Here is a 25,818-nt window from a genome sequence, read left to right on the forward strand (position 1 = left end):
ATCTTTATGGACAATTGATAGTTGACAAAGGAGGTAAGAGCATAAAATGAGTAAAGAAAGCATCTTCAACAAATGGTGTTGGGAAAACTGGACAGCTACCTGCAAAAAAATGAAACTAGACCACCAACTTACACCATTCACAAAAATAAGCTCAAAATGGATAAAAGATTTAAATGTAAGCCATGATATCATAAACATCTTAAAAGAAAACATAAGCAGTAATCTCTTTGACACCTCTCGCAGCAATATATTTGCCGATTTATCTCCATGAGCAAGTGAAATAAAAGACAGGATAAACAAATGGGACTATATCAAACTAAAAAGGTTTTGCACAGCTAAGGACAATATGAACAGAATAAAAAGACGAACCACACAATGGGAGAACATATTCGACAATACATCTGATAAGGGATTAATAACCAAAATTTATAAAGAACTTGTAAAATCAACACCAGGAAGACAAACAACCCAATCAAAAAATGGGCAAAAGAAATGAATAGACACTTCTCCAAAGAGGACATACAGATGGCCAATACACAAAAAAATGTTCAACATCACTAATCATTAGAGAAATGCAAATTAAAACCACAATGAGATACCACCTCACACCAGTCAGAATGGTGCTCATTGACCGAAGAACACACAATAGGTGCTGACGAGGTTGTGGAGAAAGGGGAACCCTCCTGCACCGCTGGTAGGAATGAAGACTGGTGCAGCCACTGTAGAAAACAGTATGGAGATTCCTCAAAAAATTAGAAATGGAACTGCCCTTTGACCCTGCCATCCCACTTATAGGAATATATCCTAAGGACACCATATCACTAACTGAAAAAAAGAAATGCACCCCCATGTTTATGGCAGCATTGTTTACAATAGCCAAGATCTGGAAACAGCCCAAGTGTCCATCAGTGGACAAGTGGATTAAAAAGCATTGGTACATATATAGAATGAAATACTATGGGGCTGTGAAAAAGAACAAAATATTACCTTTTCTAACAATATGGAGGGACTTGGAAACTATTATGTTGAGTAAAATAAGCCAGGCAGAGAAAAAAAAATATCATATGACCTCACTCATTTGAGGAATCCAAGGAATAATGAGAACTGAGGAACATAATTGAGATAGAGGAGGGATCAAAGGGACCAGAGGAAAAGAGGACAGAGGGAAAGGGGATGATAGGATGGGATAAACATGAAGGGAAGGGGGGAGGGTGCTTTCAGGAGGGGAATAGGGTGGAGGGAGGAGGCATTTTGGGTGACCCGAGAATCTATGTAAACATAATTAATGAAATAAAAATAAATAAATAAATATTACCTACTCAAAAAAAAACCCAAAATAAATAAAATGCCATATTTCTACTACCACTATATAAGATGCACCCAGTTTTTGGACTCCAAATTTTTCCAAAAACGGTGCGTCTTATACATGGGGAAATACGGTAAGATATAATGTTTGACAATTACTATTGTTAAGGCATACTGCCCAATTTTAACACACTGCAAAGAAAGATTCAACAATCCCTGATATTATCAACTATTTTAGTAAGTTGATTTTTTTTCTTTTCTACTGTATGGTGCTTGCCAAGAGTGGAAGTCGAAAATCTGGATTACTTGACATTTATTGGGTAAACGGCATTTTATTTTTACATAAATGTTGATGTTAATGTTAATTTAGTTTTCCAGCATCTGGGATGTAGGTAACCATTCTGCTATTTTTTCAGAGCAGGAAATGAAATTATAGTGGCCTGGCAGATTGTCAATGTCACTGAATGAGTCAGTGTCAGGACTGGGAATACTACTCAGGAATATTTTACTGTGAATCTTCTGTTCAACTAAACTACCCTCAAAGAAAAGATCATATATGGGGTGTATTTCTGTTTTTGTGTTTTCTATCAAACCTAGAAGGCTCAGGAACTTCATGAGCATTCCCGCATCTAAGATCAGTTTTATGAGTGAGTGCCCCACAGTAAGCATTGCACAGGCATTTCCAATGGTATGCGTTCACATGAATCGGAATTTTCAAAAAATAATTTGACTTTCAATTCCTTTGTTCTCTTTTTTTTTTCTTTTTTTTTTTTTTTTTTGTTCCTTAAAAATTTATTTCTACTGACCTGTGGTGGCGCATTGGACAAAGCACCAACCTGAAACACTGAGCTGAGGTTGCCAGTTCAAATCCCAGGCTTGCCTGGTGTGGGGCAGCTGTGTTAGGCTTGTTTGCTGGTTTACCGGCCACAAGCTCTTTGCCTGATTACTGCGTGAGCACATAGCAGTGCCACGTGTGTATGGCCTTTATAAGGCTATGCATGCTTGTGTTCAAGAAAGATGGGGGATTATAGATGCACAGATTGCCTGTCTGCCACTGTGAGGGGGCAATTTTGCGGTTTGTTTGCCAGAGAGGTGGCTTCCCTGGCCTTTGTGCTTATACTTCTTGTGAGACTTTATTAAACAGAATGGCCCAACACTTTCTGGCTCTGCAGTTTTTCTGTCATCTTTCTGAATCTGATGTGGATCTGCCTGGCCTCGGCCTTCAGCATTATAACTGGTCAAGGCACATATGGGAGTTAATGCTTCCTGCTCATCCTCCCCTTCTCTCTCTCTCTCTCTCTCTTTCTCTCTCTCTCTCTCACTTCTCTAAAATGAATAAAATCTTCAAAAAAATTTTTTAATTTATTTTAACCCATGCCACCCAACTTTTTACAGAAAATTATTACAACTATAAGGCAAAGGATATCCAGCTAAATGTTACATTGTTTTTATTTATAAAAGCCATTTAGTTGTCTGTGCTATTTTAGTCATATTCTATAAATCAAAAATGTAATGAAACATCCACCTTTGAAAAAATGCATAATAATTGCTTAAAACTTTGTAGGGTAAGACTCAAGAAACATAAAATAAATCATGTCAAGTGTGAAATAGTCCATCTCCTTTTTTTCCCAAGAGTCCTTTCTGATTCATTCAGTTTTTGTGGACAAAGGGAAATTGTCATGGATAGTCTAGCTTGTGCTGAGGCAGCTAGGATGCTGCCATAGGTTGACCTGGGCTCCAAGTGCATGTCTGCAACCAACGTACTGGGTGACCTTATGAAAATTCTTTTACTCCTTCATGCTCCAATGTTCTCATCTGTGAAATGGAGATACCAGCAGGACCCACCTTCTGGGTGATTGTGAAGATTAAATGAGTTAATCGATGTAAAACTTTTTAAGAAAACATTTACGGCCCTGGCCAGTTGGCTCAGTGGTAGAGCATCGGCCTGGCGTGCAGAAGTCCCAGGTTCGATTCCCAGCCAGGGCACACAGGAGAAGCGCCCATTTGCTTCTCCACCCCTCCCCCTCTCCTTCCTCTCTGTCTCTCTCTTCCCCTCCCGCAGCCGAGGCTCCACTGGAGCAAAGATGGCCTGGGTGCTGGGGATGGCTCCTTGGCCTCTGCCCCAGGCACTAGAGTGGCTCTGGTCATGGCAGAGCGACGCCCTGGAGGGGCAGAGCATCACCCCCTGGTGGGCGTGCAGGGTGGATCCCGGTCGGGCGCATGCTGGAGTCTATCTGACTGTCTCTCCCCCTTTCCAGCTTCAGAAAAATACAAAAAAAAAAAAAAAGAAAAGAAAACATTTACATCTAATAAATATAACACATTTAGAAAGGCATCCAGCCCATAGCCACACTAGATCACTATCAGTTTTTTAATCTTGTTTGAGATATAATTCTTATACTATGTGTGTTTGAAATTAGTTTTAGAGAAATGTCTGAATGCTAACAGAATGCATTAAGTACAAAAAGGAAAAGAAATTTTAGAACAGTAGATAAAGATGCCGTTTGACAGGGGGATAGGTTTTCATTTCTGCGTATTTCTGGATATTTCCATAAACTTCCCTTGAGGAAAATGAAAAGTTGTGTAAAGTGATATTCCTGGCTTTGAGTGAACCCGGAGCAGAAGGAAATTATCACAGCAACATTAAAGATGCTGGCTGAGAATGTTCAGCTCTTTTTTGTCTTAGAAGAATGAACACAGAAATAATGTGGGCAAATCATTTTTAGCATATTTTAAAATTGATCTCAGACAGTAGCTGATTTTTATAAACATTTGTTAGAGGAACAGCAAGTATGGCTATATGTTAACATGTATATTTGCGAAGGAGCAGCCTTTATTCTTTCACTTTGGTAGCTAACAAAAGATGCTGCGATATATAAGAACATAATTTTAGGGTGAAAGATGCATGCTTTAAAACTATGGCTCAATGCACAAGCATGAAATTTAAGGAAGAGAAAGGATAACTTCTCTTTAATAATCACCTGCAGGCTTAAAACTTAAAAAGTACAATTCAAAATTTGGGGACTGCTATAAACTTCTAGATCATATTTGAAGCAAGAGTATGTAGGAAATCTAAGAGTATCCAATCACTGGTTTAGGTTACAAGTGTAGAGACTCACTGAGAAAAGGCTTATGGACTAACAACAAAGCTGGAAGAATCATGCTATGAGATATCAAACTATACTACTAGTCCACAGTAATTAAAATACCATGGTACTGGTATAAAGACAGAGATAAAGATCCGTGGGATTGAACAGAGAGCCCAGAAATAAACCTGCACCTTTATGATCACTTAATATTTGATAACGGAAGCAAAAAAATATAATGAGGTAATAAATGGTGTTGAGAAAATTGGATGCATACATCAAAAAAAGAAAAAGAAAAGAAACCAGACACCTTGCACCATGCACAAGAAAAAAATCAAAATGGATTAAAGACTTAAATAAAAAACTCAAAACCAGCCCTGACCAGTTGACTCAGAGGTAGAGCATCAGCCCAGTGTGTGGAAGTTCCAGGTTTGATTTTTAGCCAGGGCACACAGGAGAAGCACTCATCTGCTTCTCCACCCTTCCCCCTCTGCTTTCTCTCTGTCTCTTTCTTCCCCTGGAGCAGAGTTGGCCCAGGCACTGAGGATGGCTCCGTAGCCTCTGCCTCAGGCGCTAAAATGGCCCAGATGGGCAGAGCATCGCCCCCTAGTGAGCATGCTGCATGGATCCTGGTCAGGCACGTGAGGGAGTCTTTCTGCCTCCCTGCTTCTCACTTCAGAAAAATACCAAACAAACAAACAAATAAACAAACAAAAAACCCAAAAACCTCAAAACCATAAAAATCCTAGAAGAAAGCATAGACTGTAAAATTTTAGACATTGCTTGGAAAACAAAATTAAAAGTTTTTGCACAGCAAATGAAACAATCAAAAAAATAAAAAAGACAACCCATTGAATAGGAGAACATATTTGCCAATGATACATCTGGTAAGGGGTTAATATCCAAAATTTATAAAGAACTTATATAACTCAACACACACACACACACACACACACACACACACACACACAAAATGTCCAATTTATAAATAGGCAAAGGACTTGAACAAATCTCCAAAGAATACATACAGGCACTGGCCGGTTGGCTCAGCGGTAGAGCGTCGGCCTAGCGTGCGGAGGACCCGGGTTCGATTCCCGGCCAGGGCACACAGGAGAAGAGCCCATTTGCTTCTCCACCCCTCCACCGTGCCTTCTTCTCTGTCTCTCTCTTCCCCTCCCACAGCCAAGGCTCCATTGGAGCAAAGATGGCCCCGGGCACTGGGGATGGCTCCTTGGCCTCTGCTCCAGGCGCTAGAGTGGCTCTGGTCGTGGCAGAGCGATGCCCCGGAAGGGCAGAGCATTGCCCCCTGGTGGGCAGAGCATTGCCCCTGGTCTGGTGGGCGTGCCGGGTGGATCCCAGTTCGGGTGCATGCGGGAGTCTGTCTGACTATCTCTCCCTGTTTCCAGCTTCAGAAAAATACAAAAAGAAAAAAAAAAGCAAAAAAAAAAAAAAGAATACATACAGATGGCCAATAGGCATATGAAAGGATGTTCAATGTCACTAATCATTAGAGAAATGCAAATTAAAATAAAAATGACATATTACCTCACTCCTATCCAAATGCTCTCATTAACATACCAACACCCAATTAGTGCAAGGAAGGGTGTGGAGAAAAGGAAAACCTTGTGCTCTGTTGGTGGAAACACAGATTGGTGCAGCCACTCTGAAGCAGTATGGAGTTTCCTCAAAAAGTGAAAAACAGCCTGACCAGGCATTGGCGCAGTGGATAGAGCATTGGACTGGGACGCAAAGGACCGAGGTTCGAAACCCTGAGGTCACCAGCTTGAGTGCAGACTTGAGCCCAAGGTGGCTGGCTCGAGCAAGGGGTCACTCACTCAGTCTGCTGTAGTCCCCCACGGTCAAGGCACATATGAGAAATCAATCAATGAGCAACTAAGGTGCTGCAACAAAGAATTGATGCTTTTCAGCTCCCTCCCTTCCTGTCTGTCCCTATCTCTCTCTCTCTCTGACTCTCTGTCTCTGCCACACACACACAAAAGTGAAAAATGGAACTACCTTATGACCTAGCAATTCCACTTCTGTTAATATATCCAAAGAAACATGAAACATTAATTAAAAAGAACATAGGCACCCATAGTTAACTAAAAAATTATTTACAAAAACCAAGATCTAGAAACAGTCTAAGTGTCCATCAGTAGATGAGTGGTAAATAAAGCTGTGGTACATTTACACAATGGAATACTACAGAGCCACAAAAAAGGAGAAAGAAATCTTACTTTTGCAACAGCATGGATGGACCTGCACAGCATTATACTAAATGAACTAAGTCAGAAAAAGACAAGGTCCATGTGATTTCACTTATACATGGAATCTAATAAACAAGATAAACTAACAAAATAGCAACAGACTCATAGATAGAAAGCAGGCTGACAGCTGGCAGGAGGCAGAGTGAAAAAGGTGCAAGGACTAAGGGGGAAAAAACTCATTGAGTCAGAAAATAGTATGGTGATTGCCAGAAGGAAAATAGGGTAAAGGGGGACAAGTGGTGATGGAAGGAGACTTGATTTGAGGTGGTGAACACACAATTCAATATACAGGTGATGGATTATAGAATTGTATACTTGAAAGACATCTAACTTAATTAAATTATGTCACCCCAATAAATTCAATAAAATTTTGAGAAAAAGGAAAGAAAAATAATTTATAGTATTTTGCAGCTTAAGAGAAAAATCTAAATTTAGAGATATTCTGTATTTAATCTCAGGGACAGATTATCTAGTGTCCTCTTGAGTTTTGCTTTACCACATAAGACTTGTGAAAAATGTGTATTTTAGGAACTAGAAAACAGTGTTTGATGTTAAAAAAAAAAGGGAAATTTTGCATCAAATGAAAAAGAACTTGGCTATTGTGACACAGGGCTCTATCTTGAGTGTCCAAGTAACTGAAAACAAATGTACCTTATTCAACATTCGTTTTAGAGTTGTAAAATGCTAAAAAAGAAAAAGAAAAATTTTTTTTTACCAGGTATGGAAATTTAAATAAAACATTAGGAATGCATTGAATCATACCAGGCTATCTTCTATTCTGTTTTGCTTCTCAGAATTCACCTTCCAGATAGAAAACCTATTTGTGAAACTTCTGGTAGGGTCTATGCTTTCAAAATTATCACTCAGGAAATATGGTGTTATTCTTTTCCCCAAGTATGCAAACAGAAGAAGAAAATAAAGCTTTTAATAACTGGATGCAATTTTTATAAAGAAAGCACAATTTTAGGGTATTAAGCACAATTCAAATTTTTGTCAGTTTAAAATTAAAGTTGAATAAAGATAATTAATCATGGGGTAAAAAGTGTATCTTATCTTTTCATATAGTTGAAGATAAGACTTTTTTGGTCTTGTTGTCATGTGATGATTCTGTGCAGGTGTGGCCTAAACAATTAAAATGTTTTTTGGACTTTTTCACTGATTTAATCTGGTCTTTTTTTGTTTTGTTTTCTAATAATTACATCAAATCAGTTAACTAACCATAGAAAATCTAAACTTTAGTTGAAAAAATCTTACCCTGTTTAAATTTGCTCTGTTTCCTCATGAACACTTAATTGAAACTCGATCACTCATAAGCCATCTTCTTTTAAATTCATATAACAAATTAGGAGGTCCATAGACTGGCACTATTAACATCGCATCTTGGAGATACAGGATCATGAAGGGTGGAGGGTTTCATTTCTGATTTTCTAAATCAGAATGTTTTACCAAGATTATCACTAAAGTTGGAGAAGAGTCCCTCTAAAGGGCTAGCCCCTGGAAGAGAGCGAGGCTCATCACAGATGCTTACTTAACAAATGTGTGGATCAGTTGACTGACTACATGAATAAATGATTACACACACACTTAGACACACACACACACCACTGACCACTAAGTGAACTAGAGGTAATAATCCTAACAGTAACTGCACTATTGCTCAATGAAACATGCTAACCAATGCATAAACCCTGGCGTGTTATCGTGAAATGAGGAAAAGTATGGTCATTAAAAGTCTCATGATCAATGAAGTGAATGTTCTTCCATGCAGTCTAATGGAAATCACCTTCTACTAAGTCTGAGAGAAAAGGAAGACAGGAACCTTTGGTGAATGTTAAGAGATATCTCTGAGTAGAATTTTTATCTTTATAGTTGTCTGACAAACTTTGGCATATTTTCAGCATGTGGGTGTGTGTGAGTGAGTGTGAGTGTGTGTGTGTGTTTGTGTGTGTGTGTGTGTGTGTGTGTTTCCTGCCAGGGGATAAATTCTGCAAGTTGAATATTTGATGATGACTAGTGCAATCAATGAATGTTAATATTTGTGTTGGTCTATATTTTGAAATTTACCCTCCCACATGTCCATTACTAATGCATATTTTTGAGTGGCTTTTCCTATGGGGAGAACCTGCATGGACAACAGCAGGTCCCTTTTCCAGGCCACACATGGGGTTGTCTGCCTATATGGTAGGACACAGCCAGCTGGCTGCTAGGGGAATCACATCACTCTTTCCTCACTCCCTGGCTGTGAAGTGGGCCCAGAAAAGATTATTCTACTGAACAGAGGCCAATGTGTAAAGAGGAGGGTGTAAAACAGTTCACACAGGGGACTTTTCTGCTGTAAGCATCCCTATCCTCCAAGGTTAACCTGTGTCTGATGATTGTTAGGGATTCTCAGGGAGACATCATCAAGTCACCAACTGGTACCGACAGCAGAACAAAATGCTGGTGGCTATGTGTGATGACTAAGAGAAAGTCTGTTTGCTGCATGGTGAACATTTATTTTCAAAATGTTCTTTATCATAATAAGTTTATCAAATGGTATACAATTGCATTGTTTAAAAATTTGGTTGTTGGTAAGGTCAGATAAAATATATTACTGTGCTATATCTTTCTCAAAACTGGCGAGCCAAGCCTGACCAGGTGGTGGCGCAGTGGATAGAGTGTTGAGCTAGGATGCAGAAGACCTAGGTTTGAAACCCCAAGGTCGCTGGCTTGAGTGTGGGGTCATCGAGCTTGGGCACAGGTTTAGCAGCTTGAGCGCAGGGTCCCTGGTTTAAGCGTGGGATCGTAGATATGACCCCATGGTCTCTGGCTTGAGAGAGGGGTCACTTGCCCTGCTGTAGCCCCTTGGTCAAGGCACATATGAGAAAGCAATCAATGAACAATTAAGGTGCTGCAACAAAGAATTGATGCTTCTCACCTCTCCCTCTCCCTTCATGTCTGTCTGTTCTTATCTGTCCCTTTCTCTGATTCTCTTTCTGTCTCTGTAAAAAAAAACAAAAAACAAAAAAAACTGACGAGCCAAAAACTATTAAAATACATACAGAGATAAAGGGAAGATTCTTCTTTTGGATACTAAACAAAATAAAATAAAGTAACACACACAACAACAACACATCACCAAGTGCCATCAATGTGTAGCTGCTCGGTAATTACCTTTGAATCTGATCACCAAAATGAGATCCTTGGGTGTAGCTTTCTTGTCATTAGTGTCCATGTGCAAACCTGGGTTCCCTTCCTTGTAGGTGGGACACAAGTCCCCGCACTCCTCCCCATACTAGGCTTCCCACTTCCCAGCCCCATGTGGAGGAGGGTCTCAGCAGCAGTTCCTCACCCACTTAGCCTTGTCACCTGCCATGGGTTTGCTTAGCTCTTTGCTGTGTCCTCGCAGTTAGTGCTCACAACATCTCTCTGTGTTACGGAAGAGGAAACAGAGGCTCGGCAAGAAAGGTGCTGTGTGCAAGGCTCTCCAGCAATCTACATGAGGAGTTGGGGGTGACACACCCAGTCATCCCTACTTCAGAGACTCTATCCCACCCTCTTTATGACTGCTCCTCCATGGTATCTTCAAAGGGGGATGGAACCACAGGCATCCCTCTCTGTTCCACAGGTCAGAAGGTTTCAGGTGCATTTTCACAAAGGTGAGGAAAGAATATTCTGCTTGAAAATACTTTACTGGCCCTGGCCAGTTGGCTCAGTGGTAGAGCGTTGGCCTGGCGTTTGGGAGTCCCGGGTTCGATTCCTGGCCAGGGCACACAGGAGAAGCACCCATCTGCCTCTCCACCCCTCCCCCTCTTCTTCCTTTCTGTCTCTCTCTTCCCCTCCCGCAGCCAAGGCTCCATTAGAGCAAAGTTTGCCCGGGCGCTGCGGATGGCTCTGTGGCCTCTACCTCAGGTGCTAGAATGGCTCTGATTGCGGCAGAGCGATGCCCCAGATGGGCAGAGCATCGCCCCCTGGTGGGCATGCCCGGTGGATCCTGGTCTGGCGCATGCGGTAGTCTGTCTGACTGCATCCCCGTATCCAACTTCAGAAAAGTACAAAAAAAAATTAAAGAAAAACTTTACTAAGGCCACAGCCAATGTCACAGAATTTAGAAGAGAATAATTAATAACATTCATCCACCTAACACCTACAAGAGACCAGCTGGACTGTAGGCCATGGCCGGGCACCTAAAAAGTGACAAGGAAGAGTCAAACAGCCCCTGACCTTTTGTTTAATGGGGGAGAGACATGTGTAAACTGATACCGCGATAAATACTTTGAGTTTAAAATACATAAAAATGGGGTTAGGAAACACAGTGGAGAAACTGACTAACCTGTCCTAGCTCCTGGTAAAATATTTTAGAAGGAAGGTATGATTCACATTGTGTTTTGAAGGATGAAGAGGAATTTTCAGAGCAGGTAAGTCACAGGAGAGGTTACCATCTGCTTCTCCACCTCTCCCTCTCCCCCTTCTCTCTCTCTCTCTCTCTCTCTCTCTCTCTCTCTCTCTCTTCCCCTCCTATAGCCATGGCTCGAATGGTTCAAGCAGGTTGGCCCTGGGCATTGAGGATGGCTCTATAGCCTCCCTCAGGGGCTAAAATAACTCAGTTCTCGAGCAATAGAGCAACACCCTAGATGGGCAAAGCATCCCCCCTAGTGGGCTTGTCAGGTGGATTCACTAGCGGCACATACTGGAATCTGTCTCTCTGCCTCCCTGCCTCTCACTTAATAAAAAAAAGGAAAGAAAAAAAAGGAGGGACAGAAAAAATGGAGGGATTCTGAAAAAGAAAAGGGACCTCGCTAAACTCATTTCTTTTGCATGACTCAGTAAGTACTCAGTTTATGTAAGAGTGATACTAATTAAGGATCCTTCTAATGTAGTATTTCATTTGGTTCCCTTAGTAACCTGTTAATATAGGTATTAGGTTTACTTCCCACTTTCTAGGAAACTTGACCCTAGACAAATTAGGAAAGACACTCAGAGATTCTCTCCCCATGTATTATAACTGAGTATCTCCTCTTTAAAAAAAATATATGTGGCCCTGGCCGGTTGGCTCAGCAGTAGAGCATCGGCCTAGCGTGCGGAGGACCCGGGTTCAATTCCCGGCCAGGGCACACAGGAGAAGCGCCCATTTGCTTCTCCACCCCTCCGCCACACTTTCCTCTCTGTATCTCTCTCTCCCCCTCCCGCAGCCAAGGCTCCATTGGAGCAAAGATGGCTCTGTGGCCTCTGCCTCAGGCGCTAGAGTGGCTCTGGTCGCAACATGGCGATGCCCAGGATGGGCAGAGCATCGCTCCCTGGTGGGCAGAGCATCGCCCCTGGTGGGCGTGCCGGGTGGATCCCGGTCGGGCGCATGTGGGAGTCTGTCTGACTGTCTCTCCCCGTTTCCAGCTTCAGAAAAATGAAAAAATATATATATATATATGTAAACTATATATTTTTCTAAATAAAAATGCATTTGTGCTCACTATGTGTGCAAACACTTTGCTAAGCCATGTGGTGACACAAAGATACTGTTCTTTTTCTCCTTGAAGCTTATAAATGAGTATAAGAGGCAGTAGAGTAACCGGGAAGCTGACAGAAAGGTCAGATGGAGCTGTATTTGAATCCCGATGATACCACTTCTGTGGATGGGCCATGTCACTGCTGTGGAGCTCAGCAACATGGCCATAAAAGTGGAATTTTTTTCTCAGTGGATCAAGGCAATAAAAAATAATAAGATAAAAAAAATAATACAATACAATACTAAGGCTCTGGCCCATGCAGACCAATGGAATCAGAAGGTCTGGGATAGGGACCCAGGAATCAATATATTTTGAAGCCTCCTTCAGTATTTCTTCTCTGCAGCCAGATTGAGAAGCAGTGGATCCAACACTGAGGCGTGAGTACACACCTCCCTTTCGGAGCTATCAAACTTGGGGCACAGCTCACATCATTGATTTGATGGTGATGGTGATGGGACATGCTGATCTCAGGGCTGCTTCAAGGTTGAATGTGAAATAATGTGTGTAAACCTTGACACGCAGCTGCCATCTAAGAGGAACCTGTGCACTCAGCTGGTAGCACCTGTGCTTTGCGAATGGGCTGTGAATTGGCATCTTCAGAGTGGGAGCTGAGTGGTCCTCAGAGTCACAGAACATTTGTGGAGACATTTCTGGAATCTGAGGTCTGGGTGAAGCTGGCTTTGAGGCTCGAGGTCAAAATGGTAGACATTGTCTCATACCAGAGCCTCAGGCCAGTAATGATGATGCCTGCTGGTTCAGCATCGTACAGGAGGATCAGGTCTCTTGACTTACCATTGTACCACAGCCCCCTCCCTAAAGTAAGAATGTGTGGCTTCCTCTCCAGGCTGGAGTGGGAGGGGGAGTCTGGGCTCCTCAGACACCCATGTCCTGAAGTCAATCAACTCTTCTTCCTAAACCCATGCATGGAAGGGGCATTCTTCCCAAAGTCTCTCTATACACTTTTTTTATTATTATTTCCTCTGTTTATTTTCCATGCAGATTTTTAGTGACATTCTTTTGAGGGGGAAAACATGTTCAGATTATTTAGTTTGTGAGGAACAGAACTGAGATTTGAGATGCAGCCTAACTGGGGACCCAGAGAAAATAAATGTTGATATCTTTTTTGTAGCTGACTCATTTATTTCAGCATAGGAACAATGATTTAACACGAATAAATATTAAGTGCTATTAATTTTTTAGTGGTTTTGAACTTATTTTACATAGACATTACTTTTACAGAGTTTGGCTTACTCAGCAGGATTGAGGAAATATAATTAAAATCAATTCAAAGAATATTGGCTAGAGTGAACAATGTATGACATCATTCGGTTTTCTTAGTTTACAAACTAGGACCAGCACTGTGCTCACTCAGAAACCTTACAGTGTTTGAAAAGAGGTGTACATACAATGCCATTGCTTTCATCCTTTTAGACTTGTGCAATCATTAGTGAAAATAACTTGGGTGGGTCTTGATAAGACCATCTGCTTCAGGCTTAGGGTAGGGTACTTTAGAGCACAAAGTTAACACTGAGGATTGCTAGCTGTCCCACAAACTTCTTGTGAACTTCCTGGCTCACATATAGAATAATAGTGCAAGACTCTTATATTTCCATCACTTGGTTTCTGGAAACTAATATGGATAAAATAAGAACATTTTCATGTATTTCCCAAGAAGTTGAAAGCTATATATTAACTATTTAAATTGCTCTAACATTTATATGTGTTTTAAAAGTTATTTTTCAGTTTTGAAAAATTTCTTCTGTAGCTCTGATCTTTCTCCAAACTTACTTGATCAACATTTAGTAGAATTTATTATGAAAAATAGTTTGAAGCGGAAAATACAAACACTAGATTGAGGTTCTCAGAATTTTGTTTGCTTTTAGTGGCATGTGCTATTTAATTTTTTAAAAAGAAAACTATTACATTAGAGAAAGAAAAATTGTCACATAAGCTTGGACTTTATTAATGTCTGACGAACATTTTCAAGAAAGGCTACCTTCTCCTTTAACTTCAGAGACATAGCTCTTAGATGACATGGAAGGATTAGCTTGTCCAAAAGTCTTAGAGGAAAATTTTCCTTCTCATACTGTACAGTGCTATTTGAACTGTCAAGACCAGGAAGGGTGTTTATGCGCAAAGCACCATCATAATGTTCTGAGCTGAGCTGATCTGATCTGAGAGTAAATAGCACTTCAAGATGGGCTGTGGAATATATTTCAACATCAACACAAAACTTCAGTGTATCTGTTTAATGAATTAAAAAAGAACGTGTCCATTTAAAAAATGAACTTTTGATTTTATCTTATCTCAAGCTTTAACACAGTGGTCTGGGAGAGTAACTTAATCTTCTCCATTTACTACAGTTTCTAGATAACTTTAAGCTGAGCTGATGACTATTTAGTACTGAGAAGAAAGCCCCATTATTTTATGGAGGTATCATGGGTGTTAATTTATCTGAATTTTACCCTATACTTTCATTGGATTCTTCCTTGGAAAATTGCTTTAAGCATGAATAACATAAAATATCTTGTGGTGGGGTAATCATTGCTTTTGTAAGAAGATCAATGCATTTGATTTCTAATTGTGCTTCCTTGCTAAATGATATGCTATAATTCAAAGAATGTACCTAATATCTGTTTTGATGGGTAGGCTAGAACCCTTTATAGTCTAACAAAAGGATGTTCAATAGCTCAGTTACTCTAGGATTAGGTCTCTAGTCTTCAATCTACAAACTCAGCCAACTTTGAATGTCATAAATAAATAAAAGGTGAAAGACCTTGTAACTTTTACATACTTTGAAGCCAAGTAAAAGAATGCAAGTAAAAAGGAGTAAAATGCAAATATAATGGTGTATCCATGTCCTAGGTTTAGAATGAAACTTGTCCACAGCACACGCAAGGATCCTGCCAGGTTCAGCACACACTGGATGTCTTTTCCTATTTCTATTTTATGACAGCCTGTTGTTTTTTATTTAACTCATAGAGAGAAATGTGTTTCCTGACAACTTAATTTTTAAGCTACATTAACGAGAGGTGATATTGATAACAAGAGCTTCTTCTCCTGTTTGCATTTTGATTCATGTCCTTTAATCATAGCACTGCCACGTTGTAAAAAATCTCAGCAGTGGTGAGAAACACAACACACATATTCTATCTGTCTATCTGTCTGTCTATCTATCTATCTATCTAACTATCTATCTACATATCATCTATATATCTGTCATCTATCATCTATCCATCTAACACAGATAATTGACATATATAAAATCAGATATTAATAAAAAGAGATCACATTTTACCTCCTAAATTTGTGTAAAGAAGACATGTTGTGTGTAACATTCATGAATGTAGATACTCAATGTATGCATATCTCTTATTTAAGGTTTGTCTTCATAAACTGAAACACAAATACACCACGACATTACATTCTCTTATGAGGTTAACTGAATTAACATCGGTCAACCAATGGTCATTGGCACCAATTTAACAACAAGAATTTCTGTTTTGGGATGTGGTGAAGAAGAAAACTTTATTTGACAAAAAAATAAAAATAAAACAAAAACCTCAATTGTGATACACCACAGCTGTGAGGCAGCCCTCAGACCACACCCCTCTCGGGATAGGCAGCTCTGCTCTGACCCTCACTGTTCTCCTGGTTTTCTTTGTGCTGCACTGGCCTGCTTCTGTTTGGTCCGGTCTGCTCTATTCTGCACCAGTTGGCTCTGGACTGTCTGGGCTGCTCTGCTTTGCTTCAGTGAGACATCTTTGGTGTTTTACCTCAGCCAGGGAAATAGAGTCTTAAGCAGAAAGCAAAATGGGAATTCAGAGCCAGAGGGGAACAGGATAATATAGACAAAAGAAAATGCCCCAAGATCTCTGTTGGTCTATCCTTATGTAAATGACAACTCTAAATCCTCACAGTTTGATTGGTCGAAAAGACATTGTCCTGATTAATCAGAATAAAGCTGCTCTGGTTGGTCTGAGCTGTGCAGCTCTGATTGAATGGGAAAATCCCAGTCTTAATGGCTGAAATAAAATTCCAGGAGTATTTTTATAAAAGCTGGCTCAGATGGTAGAAATACAATGCAGGCAGGCTAAGTGAAATAAGCCAGTCAGAATAGAAAAATACTATGTGTTTTCAATTATATGTGGAAGCAAACAAACAAAATGGAAAGACACATAGATACAGAGAATAGACTGACAGCTGTCAGAGGGTGGGGGTTTGAGGGGCTGGGTGAAAACTGTGAAAAGATTAAGCAGAAATAAATAAAGAATAAAGAAAGAAAGAGAAAGAGAGAAAGAAAGAAAAAGAGAGAGAGAGAGAAAGAAAGAGAGAAAGAAAGAAAGAGAGAGAGAGAGAGAAAGAAAGAAAGAAAGAAAGAAAGAAAGAAAGAAAGAAAGAAAGAAAGAAAGAAAGAGAAAAAAGAGAGAAAAGGAAAAAGAAAAATTTTAGACCCAGACAACACTATGGTGGTTACCAGAGAGAAAGTTTGGTGGTAGGAGGTAGGAGAGGGTGAAAGAGATATTATCTAAATGATAATAGAATACTTGACTTGGGATGATGAACACACAATATAATATACAGATGTTGTACTATAAATTGTACCCTTGAGACCTACATAAATATATTAACCAATATTATTCCAATAAATTCAAGAAAAATAGGAAAAAAATAAATGTTAACCTGTTAAGACAAAGAAGAGACTTCAGCAGACAAAACATTTCCACTAATCTGGAAAAGACAGAATTGGAGGAGTGATATGTGCCGTAAAGCAGAAAAAATTATAAAGAGTATATCTTAAAAGGTTTTAGAGGTAAATTTGCTCCACAGAACCACTGAGAGGATAATTATTCTGAGGTGCAGACCCCACAAAGGCAGCAGTAAACAGGGAATTGCCTAAATTCTGTCCCCAAGTCCTTTCTCTTGTCCTCCAAGAAGGGGACAAGAGATCTGCCTGACTGCTGCCTGAGCTTGCCGTCCCTCTCATCAGGAACCAAGCTAGGGAGGCTCCAGACAAGAAAGGCAAGGAGGCTGGGAGGTGCTAAAAATAAAAGAATAAAAAAGAGTGGCCTCTTCTCATGGAGACTTAAAACTCTGCCTCCCAGACAACTAGAAAGTCTCACCCTGAAGAAATAAAGTGTTTAAACACACAACACATAAACTCTTAACATAGGTATTAGGGTTCCCCTCTTTGAGAAGACTACTGTTGTCTTCCTTGATTGTCCTATACAGTAACTTCCATCCAATATTTTCTACTTGTCCACAGGACTTCAGACCAGTTCCCACTGCTTCACTCTTCAATATGAAAAGACAGCTTATATCACAAGACATTTTAGGGAAGCCTCAAACTGGAAAGAATAAACTTAAATAAATCTAAAGAAGAGAAAGAGTGGAGAGGGAGGGAAAAAGAAAACAGCTTACAGAAAGAATAGAAAAATAAAACAAAAAATGATTGAAAATATTATTAAAAAAAGATGCCCTTGAAACAAGAAAAAATTGTTACTAAGTTATACAGTAAGTCCTCAAGTTACAAACGTTCAACTTACACACAACCCATACTTATAAACAGAGCACCATGAGGGCTATTTATAACCAACTGCAGTTGGACATCAGTGAAAATTATATTATAGAGCAATGGTTGTCAAACTTTTTGAAGTCAGGGCACATTTAAAACCCTACAAATAATTGTAGGCACACTATATACAAATTTCTGAGAAATATGTTATAATGATTAAGTCAAATATTAAAGAAAAAATATAAAGTCCAAGCGTGCTTTTATGATAATTAAACAAAATGAATATGACAAAATTAAATTTATTTTGACATTAAAAAACATTTTTATGTTACATTTTTTGAGTTATGCTTTTTAAAATTCACAAAAAAGAGGGTTTAAAAATTTTTTTAAAATGGCAAAAATGTTTTCTTTTTATATATATTGATACATTCTTAGTAAGAGTTAGTAAATTCAGCAGGTCTCAGTGCAAATGTGTTAAGTTTTTTTATTTTTGTGTTTATGAGAAACATGAGCCTGATGTGTCCTAGAGATTTCTTCAATGTTTGGGCATATATTTGAAAGGCAAACTCTCATTTCCTTGTCAATACATTGAAGAATTCCTCTCTTTTTACTCTTAATTGTGTTGAGTGCAGAAAACCCCCACCATACATATCATCTTAACTCTACACTAAACAAAGGATAGAAGAAACTTGCCTCCAGTCTTTCCAGGGAACATGGGGGGTAGTGTAAACAATTCAGCACTACAGCTTATTAGCCTTTTGCAACCAAATCAGGCAAGTGAGGTGGGGAGTTGGGCAGACTGTCAGCTTATAGCCAATTACCCACACCTTTTTCACCCCAAAATCTAACCTTCTTGGTTTTTTGGTCCCCAACAGGCACATATTTCTCTGGAATACCATAGGGCGCACCTGGAAATCTTCTAGGGCACATCAGTGTGCCCTGGTGCATACTTTGAGAACCACTGTCATAGAGTTACTCAACTCCCATGGGAAAGAACTAACCAATGAAGACCTTATGGAACTAGAGCAGCAGAAGATAGCATTTAGGGAAAAAAATTCTAGAACTGAAAAAGCTATCTACAGAAGAGTTAGCTGATGCTTTTTGTCTCATTGAAGCATGAATGGCAAAGTTAGAAGAGCAAGATCCTGATCCAGAGAGGTTCACCAAAGTTTACTATATAGTAATCAAAGGCCTGAGAGGCTACAGGGCCATCTATGATGAGAAAAAGAAAAGCTCTGTCCAAACCTCCCTTGGCACCTACTTCAAGAAACTGACTCCAGCAGCCAAATCAAACTCTGACTCTAACATCAATCCCATCCTCTCCAACAAGTCCATCATTTTCTGCATCATCCAATGTTGTTTAAGGTTGTATTTGAAAATGTTTAAGTATTTATATGCTCAGAAAGGTAAAAATAAATATCATGTTAAGGCATACATTTGCATTTTATACTTAATTAGGAGTGGGCTAGATTAGTGATATATTTGTAACATGAAAAGACTTAAAATCCTTTTTTGGAGAGTTGCTAGGCAACATGCTTAAGAAAAATAAAGAATGCAAGAAATAGGCAATTCAAAAAAAGAAAAGCAAAAGCCATCTCGGGCTTTACTGGGCACAGGTATAAAAAGAAGGGGAGGAGCAAGAAGAATATGATGGATTGTTTGCTGTGCCTCAGCATTTGATAGATATGTTAGATCACTTGGGGTTCACATAGCAATCTTGTGCAAATAAGGCAGACAAATAAAAAATAGTGGAGCAATGATTAAGTAAGGTGGAGAGAATGTCAGAATGGAACTAATTGTAAATTTGGACCACAAGAAATTGTCTAAAGTTCTGAAAATGTCTTCCTCTAGATAAATAAACTAGAGAATGGTAGATTGTATAAGATTGATAGGAATTTTTCTTTTATGAACTAAGCATTTTTCTATCTATTTGACTCTTTTTTTAACCTATGCCAATTTATTTGATTAATAAAAATTAAAAATCAACATAAAAATAAAAATGAAGTAAAATTAACTGATATTACTTACCAGGTATATTTTAAAAAGTAAATATAATTTTTACACTTATTAATTCTTTTTTAATGTTAACTTCCCTGGGGTTTTTGTAAAAGCAAATGTTATTTATTCTAAAATCATTTAAAGTAAACTCGATAATGTTAATATGACAGACACCTTTTTAAAATTATTTTGAAATATTTGAAACAACACAACTTTAAGATCTTATTAGAAATTAAAGAAAAGAAAAACAGTAGAAAAATGAGCACTATTTGGCCAACATAGTCCATGTTAATGGATGTGGCCAACCAAATAACACTTTGTCAAAACAGTTTTTTTAAAATATATAATCTAAATATATTTACTTAAAATGTATATGCCCAGCTAACCAAATGGGAGATGATATTCACAAAAAACTTTGATGCGGGGTATTATCCAAAATATATAAAGATTTTTTTTTATATACTTGACATTCAATAGTATATTAGTTTCAGGTGTACAACATAGTGATTAGACATTTATATAATTTACAAAGTGATCACCCTAATAAGTCTGGTTGGTACTCATATATAGTTATTACAGTATGTTGACTTGATTCCATATGGTATACTTTATATCCCTGAGAGTGTTTTGTAGCTGCAAATTTGTGTTTTTTTCTTTTTTTAAAAATAAATTTTTATTAATGTTAATGGGATGATATTAATAAATCAGGGTACATATATTCAAAGACAACATGTCCAGGTTATCTTGTCATTAAATTATGTTGCATACCCCTCGCCCAGAGACAGATTGTCCTCCGTCACCCTCTATCTAGTTTTCCCTGTGCCCCTCCCCCTCCCCCTAACTCTTTCCCTCCTTCCCTCCTGCGTCCTCCCTCCCCCCACCTTTGGTAACCACCACACTCTTGTCCATGTCTCTTAGTCTCGTTTTTATGTTCCACCAATGTATGGAATCATGTAGTTCTTGTTTTTTTCTGATTTACTTATTTAACTCCATATAATGTTATCAAGATCCCACCATTTTGCTGTAAATGATCTGATGTCATCATTTCTTATGGCTGAGTAGTATTCCATAGTGTATATGTGCCACATCTTCTTTATCCAGTCTTCTATTGAAGGGCTTTTTGGTTGTTTCCATGTCTTGGCCACTGTGAACAGTGCTGCAATGAACATGGGGCTACATGTGTCTTTACATATCAATGTTTCTGAGGTTTTGGGGTATATACCCAGTAGAGGGATTGCTGGGTCATAAGGTAGTTCTATTTGCAGTTTTTTGAGGAACCACCATACTTTCCTCCATAATGGTTGTACTACTTTACAGTTCCACCAACAGTGGATGAGAGTTCCCTTTTCTCCACAGCCTCTCCAACATTTGCTATTACCCATCTTGTTGATAATAGCTAATCTAACAGGGGTGAGGTGGTATCTCATTGTAGTTTTGATTTGCATTTCTTTAATAACTAATGAAGCTGAGCATCTTTTCATATATCTGTTGGCCATTTGTATTTCTTCCTGGGAGAAGTGTCTGTTCATGTCCTCTTCCTATTTTTTTATTGGATTGTTTGTTTGTTTGTTGTTGAGTTTTATGAGTTCTTTGTAAATTTTGGATATTAGGCCCTTATCTGAGATGTTGTTTGAAAATATCATTTCCCATTTAGTTGGCTGTCTGTTTATTTTGATATCAGTTTCTCTTGCTGAGCAAAAACTTTTTATTCTGATGTAGTCCCATTCATTTATCTTTGTCTTCACTTCTCTTATCATTGGAGTCAGGTTCATAAAATGTTCTTTAAAATGCAGGTCCATGAGTTTAGTACCTATGTCTTCTTCTATGTACTTTATTGTTTCAGGTCTTATATTTAGGTCTTTGATCCATTTTGAATTAATTTTAGTACACGGGGACAGGCTGTAGTCGAGTTTCATTCTTTTGCATGTGGCTTTCCAGTTTTCCCAACACCATTTGTTGAAGAGGCTTTCTTTTCTCCATTGTGTGTTGTTGGCCCCTTTATCAAAGATTATTTGACCATATATATGTGGTTTTATTTCTGGGCTTTCTATTCAGTTCCATTGGTCTGAGTGTCTATTTTTCTGCCAATACCATGCTGTTTTGATTATCGTGGCCCTATAATATAGTTTAAAGTCAGGTATTCTAATGCCCCCAGCTTCATTCTTTTTCTTTAGGATTGCTTTGGCTATTCAGGGTTTTTTATAGTTCCATATAAATCTGATGGATTTTGTTCCATTTCTTTAAAAAATGTCATAGGAATTTTGATGGGAATTGCATTAAATTTATATATTGCTTTAGGTAATATGGCCATTTTAATTATATTTATTCTTCCTATTCAAGAACAAGAAATATTTTTCGATCTTATTGTGTCTTTTTCTATTTCTCTTAACAATGCCTTGTAGTTTTCGTTATATAGGTTCTTTACATTCTTTGTTATGTTTATTCCTAGGTATTTTATTTTTTTGATTGCAATCGTGAAGGGGATTATTTTTTTGAGTTCGTTTTCTAATATTTCATTGTTGGCATATAGAATGGCTATGGACTTTTGTATGTTAATTTTGTATCCTGCGACCTTACTGTATTGGTTTATTGTTTCTAGTAATCTTTCTGTGGAGTCCTTCAGGTTTTCGATGTATAGGAACATATCATCAGCAAAAAGTGATACCTTTATTTCTTCTTTTCCGATATGGATGCCTTTTATTTCTTTGTCTTGTCTGATTGCTCTGGCCAGAACTTCTAGCACCACGTTAAATAACAGTGGAGAGAGTGGACAACCCTGTCTTGTTCCTGATTTAAGGTGGAAAGTCCTCAGTTTTATGTCATTTAATATGATGTTGGCTGATGGTTTATCATATATGGCCTTTATCATGTTGAGATATTTTCCTTCTATACCCATTTTGTTGAGAGTCTTAAACATAAAATTGTGTTGTATTTTATCAAAAGCCTTTTCTGTGTCTATTGATAAGATCATGTGGTTTTTGTTTTTTGTTTTATTGATATGGTGTATTACATTAACCGTTTTACGTATGTTGAACCATTCTTGAGATTCTGGGAAGAATCCCACTTGATCATCATGTATTATTTTTTTAATATGTTGTTGTATTCAATTTTCCAGTATTTTGTTTAGAATTTTAGCATCTGTATTCATTAGAGATATTGGTTCTTGTAGTTTTCTTTCTTTGTGCCATCCTTGCCAGGTTTTGGTATGAGGGTTACGTTGGCCTCATAAAATGCGTTTAGAAGTATTGTTTGTCTTCAATTTTTTGGAAGACTTTGAGTAGAATAGGAACCAAGTCTTCTTTGAATGTTTGATAGAATTCACTAGTATAACCGTCTGGGCCTGCACTTTTATTATTGGGGAGGTTTTTAATAGTTTTTTCTATTTCCTCCCTGCTGATTGGTCTGTTTAGGCTTTCTGCTTCTTCATGACTCAGTCTAGGAAGGTTGTATTGTTCTAGGAATTTATCCATTTCTTCTAGATTGTTGTATTTGGTGGCATATAGTTTTTCATAGTATTCTACAATAATTCTTTGTATATCTACAGTGTCCGTGGTGATCTCTCCTCTTTCATTTTGGATTTTATTTATTTGAGTCCTGTGCCTTTTTTCCTTGGTGAGCCTTGCCAAGGGTTTGTCAATTTTGTTGATCTTTTCAAAGAACCAGCTCCTTGTTTTATTGATTTTTTCTATAGTTTTTCTGTTCTCTATTTTGTTTATTTCTGCTCTGATTTTTATTATCTTCTTTCTTTGGCTGGTTTTGGGTTGTCTTCTTCTTTTTCTAGTTCCTTAAGGTGTGAAGTTAAGTGGTTTACTTGGGCTCTCTCTTGTTTGTTCATAGGCCTGAAGTGATATGAACTTTCCTCTTATTACTGCTTTTGCTGCATCCCAGAGATTCTGATATGTCGTATTTTCATTTGTCTGTATATATCTTTTGATTTCTGCGCTTATTTCTTCTTTGACCCATTCATTTTTTAGAAGTATGTTGTTTAGTTTCCACAATTTTGTGGGTTTTCCCATCTTTTTTTTACAGTTGAATTCTAGTTTCAAGGCTTTATGATCAGAGAATACGCTTGGTACAATTTCAATTTTTCTAAATTTGCTGATATTATCTTTGTAGCCCAACATATGGTCAATTCTTGAGAATGTTCCATGTACACTAGAGAAAAATATATACTCTGTTGCTTTGGGATGAAGTGTCCTGTAGATGTCTATCATATCCAGTTGTTCTAGTATTTCGTTTAAGGCCACTATATCTTTATTGATTCTCTGTTTGGATGACCGATCTAGAGTCGTCAGCGGTGTATTGAGGTCTCCAAGTATGACTGTATTTTTGTCAGTTTTTGTTTTAAGGTCAATAAGTAGCTGTCTTATATATTTTGGTGCTCCTTGGTTTGGTGCATATATATTAAGGATTGTTATGTCTTCTTGATTCAACTTCCCCTTAATCATTATGAAATGGCCATTTTTGTCTCTGAGTACTTTGTCTGTCTTGTAGTCAGCATTATTAGATATGAGTATTGCTACACCTGCTTTTTTTTGGGTGTTGTTTGCTTGGAGTATTGTTTTCCAGCCTTTCACTTTGAATTTGTTTTTATTCTTGTTGCTTAGATGTGTTTCTTGTAGGAAGCATACAGTTGGATTTTCTTTTTTAATCCATTCTGCTACTCTGTGTCTTTTTATTGGTAAGTTTAATCCATTTACATTTAGTGTAATTATTGACACTTGTGGGTTCCCTACTGCCATTTTATAAATTGCTTTCTGTTAGTTTTGTATCTTGTTTGATTCTTCTCTTTTGTTTTTCTATCATTTGTTTTTGTTTGTTTGTGTTCCATACTTCTTTCCTCTGTTGCTACCTTTTTTAAGTCAAGTGTTTTTGTGGTGGTTTTTTCAAGGGTGGTTACCATTAAGTAATGAAAAGGGTACCTACCATATTCATTGTAGTACCCTATCTTATGAGTATTTCTGCACTTCATCATCCTTTGCTACTGTTAATCTCCATCCTTTCCCCCTTTTTTTCTTTTGTTGTCACAGTTTAAGTTTGGTTTTATTGTGTTCTTGGTGGAGCTGTTACTTGTGGTGTTGTTTTGTTTTGTTCTTTGTATCTGGTTGGAAAACCCCCTTTAGTATTTCCTGGAGTGGGGGCTTTCTGATGATAAATTCCCTCATCTTTTCTGTATTTGTGAATGTTTTTATATCTCCTTCGTACTTGAAGGATAGCTTTGATGGGTATAGTATTCTTGGCTGAAAGTTTCTCTCTTTCAGGGCTTTAAATATTGGGGTCCACTCTCTTCTAGCTTGTAGAGTTTCTGCTGAGAAATCTGATGATAATCTAATAGGTCTTCCTTTATATGTTGTACTCTTCTTTTCCCTGGCTGCCTTGAGAATTTTTTCTTTGTCATTGGTTTGTGTCATCTTCATTATGATGTGCCTTGGAGTGAGTTTGTTGGGGTTAAGAAAACTCGGTGTTCTGTTTGCTTCTTGAATTTGAGGCTTTAGTTCTTTCCACAGGCTTGGGAAGTTCTCATCTATTATTTGTTTGAGTATATTCTCTATTCCATTTTCTTTCTCTTCTCCCTCTGATATTCCTATTATTCTTATGTTATTCTTTCTGATGGAGTCAGACAATTCCTGTAGGGCTTTCTCGTTTTTTATTATTTTTGAGTCTCTTTCTTCTTCTCTCTGTTGTGCCTCAAGTTGCTTGTCTTCTATTTCACTAATCCTATCTTCTATCTGCGCTGTTCTATTAGATAAGCTTGTTACCTCATTTTTCAGCTCATGAACTGAGTTTTTCATTTCTGTTTGATTTGTTTTTATAGTTTCAATTTCCTTGGTAATATATTCTTTGTGATCGTTGAGTTGTTTTCTGATCTCCCTAAATTGCCTTTCTGTGTTTTCTTGTATATCTCTAAGTATTTTTAAGATTTCTATTTTAAATTATCTGTCATTTGGCTCCAAGGCTTCCAATATGTTAAATCTTCTCCATAGATTTTTCCAAATCTATTTGTGTTACTTCTCTATCTTTTGTATCCATAATATTCGATTTTCTTTTTCTTATTGGCATCTGAGGGTGGTATTGTTGATAGTATTAATTAGAATTAATAAAGGATAAAAAGGGGAAAAAAAGGAAAATGCCCCACAAAAAAACGCAGTAATAATTTATTATTT

This window comes from Saccopteryx bilineata, chromosome 5 (genome assembly GCF_036850765.1).
Source record: "Saccopteryx bilineata isolate mSacBil1 chromosome 5, mSacBil1_pri_phased_curated, whole genome shotgun sequence".
Classification (NCBI taxonomy): Eukaryota; Metazoa; Chordata; class Mammalia; order Chiroptera; family Emballonuridae; genus Saccopteryx; species Saccopteryx bilineata.